This window comes from Medicago sativa, chromosome 2 (assembly GCF_051527215.1).
Source record: "Medicago sativa cultivar Bolivia chromosome 2, Bolivia_mono, whole genome shotgun sequence".
Taxonomy (NCBI): Eukaryota; Viridiplantae; Streptophyta; class Magnoliopsida; order Fabales; family Fabaceae; genus Medicago; species Medicago sativa.
Window position 1 is genome coordinate 11,052,672 of NC_140750.1, and position 2,868 is coordinate 11,055,539.

The 2,868-nt window shown below is 34.6% G+C and overlaps 1 pseudogene across 1 annotated transcript; it reads right to left on the bottom strand.

Moving 5' to 3' along the window:
- Window positions 1-280: 280 nt before the first annotated feature.
- LOC146944488 (pentatricopeptide repeat-containing protein At2g25580 pseudogene) lies at window positions 281-2,192 on the bottom strand (annotated as a pseudogene). The gene has a single exon (XR_015025943.1). The product of XR_015025943.1 is annotated as a pentatricopeptide repeat-containing protein At2g25580 pseudogene (transcript).
- Window positions 2,193-2,868: the final 676 nt, after the last annotated feature.

The window sequence follows — 2,868 nt, forward strand, 5'->3', positions numbered from 1 at the left end:
AAAAAGACAAAGAATACTTACATATAGGGACGGAGGGAGTAAAAAATAACCAAGTGAAAAATGAAATTGGAAGAAAAAATATCACACCAAAACATTATTTATTTATCTAAGGTCAAACTATTTTTTTTTTATAATGTCCAATATTTTTCCTATTATTGTGGATTGTCACTCCTATTGTTCTTGATTGTTTCTTTTTTAATAAGATTTAAATAATTTATTAATTAATAATTTTAATAATATTATAAAATTAATAAAATAGTTTAAATGAATGGTAAACATGAAAGGAAAAAATCCAAGCAGATATATTGTTATAGATATATAAAGTTCAAAACATAATTCAATTCTCTTCAAATATTTTAGTCAAAGACAATCATGGAAAATCAATATCACTTCAGTTCGAATATATTTAACTATCAAAGATACCTAGGTTAATATTCAAAAAAAATCCTTGCAAGAGCATAGCCCATTTTTAAAATGGTGGAACCTTTTAGCTCGGACGATGAGTTCTCTTCCCACGATCTTAGAAATAATCTTCAGGGCAGTATGACAATCAGGACGAAAACGGTGATTCTGATTTACTCTAATGGGATCACGAACCTTACTGTTAAGGAGACCATAAGAAATAGCAGGTATCACACCGCGGGCAAAGAGAACATCCTCTTTGCTTTCCTGGTCTATGTCATGCAACACATATTTGGTCTCTGCAATATAGCCAATTTCTTTCATTTGCACTCTCAAACCTCTAAGCAAAGCATGGATTTTATCTTTTTCTAGATGGAAAGTATCTCCGTCTCGATATTCTATGATTATGCTCGGAGTATATTTGCTTGTAAAGCCTGAAGTTTCTCCAAGTAAAAGGCCAGCTTTAATGATTATGCTCCGAGTATATTTGCTTGTAAAGCCTGAAGTTTCTCCAAGTGAAAGGCCAGCTTTAACTTTCTCATTCAAACGAGAAGGATCCAACTTCTGAACTAGTTCAGCACAACGATCCCCCAACTCGGTGTTTCCATGAATTCTGCAACTATTCATCAAAGTCTCCCATATCTCTACACTTGGTTCCATTGGCATCTTTTCAATGAACTCCAAGGCTTCATCAAGATGCCCAATACTAGCAATCATCTCTACTAGACTGACATAATGGGCCATTGTTGGTACAATGCCATAGTCCTTGCTCATGGATTCAAAGTGGAGCATTCCCTCACTAATATCTCCCAACATACTACATGCACCAAAAACCCCAATAAACATTTGGCCATCAGGTTTTAGTCCCATGTTTTTAAATTGAGTAAATATATCAATTGAATCTTCTGCAAACCCATTCTTGGCGAGTTGCATTGTCATAGTATGCCAAGTAGTCAAATCGTACTCAGGCATGCTCTTGAACACGTCGATTGCATCATCTAGAGAACCACATTCAAAATACATCTCCAATACTCTATTGTTTGTGCTAACCGTAAGTGGATGCAAATGTTGCAAAACATGTCTGTGTACAACTCTTGCCTCCTCAAGAGACTTAGCCTTCCCACAAATGTGCATTAATTGCAAACAACGCTGCAAATCCACATGAATATGAAGCTTTTCCAACACTTGCAAAACTTCAATTGCTTCCTTCACTTTACCATCCCTGCAAAAACTATCTAGTTCTTCAAGTGTGCCTTTGTACGAACTATTTGAACTAGCATGTTTATATCGAGAAGATCCACTAGCCCTTTGGTTATAGTACAACCCAGCACGATTTTGTTGATAATCCGAAGAATCATCCGCATGATAACCACCAGAAAATCGGAAACCCCACCTTTTAGCAGCAGTGCAAATAGCCCTGGACGTATTGGTGCCTTTGATACAGTTCACAACATGGCGTGAACAACATCCATTGCACAACCTCAAAAGAGAACTAACTGTAACTAGTGATGCTTTTTTAGAAGACATCATGAGTGACATGAGATAATCTGAGGAAAGACAAATTCGAAGAATAATGTCAGTGCAATTTGTCAATTAAAACCATAAATTTCACAAAACTCAATGAACAAATAAAGGAAGAATCAACTAAACAATGAATCCATAAAAGAACAAAATAGAACATTGTGAATTTCAGCCCTAAGGTTCCAACTCTACCAATTGCTTTCTTCATATAATGGTGCATGCATACAATTTGTTTTTCTATTGAGTGTAAGCATTTTCCTTGAAGTCGCCAACAATTTGTTCATGCATGTCTACATTTTCTTGGAATGAACCTACTGTATTTCACAATTTATACCAACTGAGGTAATCAAAATCGGACCGGACATTGAACTAGTGTAGCATTGGATTAAGGTTTAAAGATGATTTAATTCAACCAGGGTTCACGGTAATTATTAGTATATTTTTTAATATAAAAAATAAATGAATAACAAAAATAACGTAAATTTACATTGATACTAACTAGCACATGCAACAAAACGAAATCGAAATTTCTTCAAGTCAAAACAAGGTTTAAGCAAAAACTAGATTTTAACATTTATATTGAACATTTGTAGGTTCAAAATAATAAAACGTAAAAGAGAGTAACATAGTTGTGAATGGCGGCGCCCATTAAAGAAGAAAGAAAACCTGGACGATGAATTTCGATGGAGCTGCAGATTAGTTTGAATTTTTCAAAATATTTAACCTATTTTTACTCATTCATGGAATTGGTACTAGTTTTTATTTTTATTTTATTTTATTTTATTTTTTTGGCCGGTAGCCTAGTGGCTAGAATTCACCTTATAAGGTGAATAAGTGGGGTGTCCGGGGTTCGAAACCCGACCCCTGCATATAATAATGCATTGTTCTTTTTTTTTTTGAGGGAAATAATGCATTGTTCTACCAACCGTAATATGCTCACGGGAC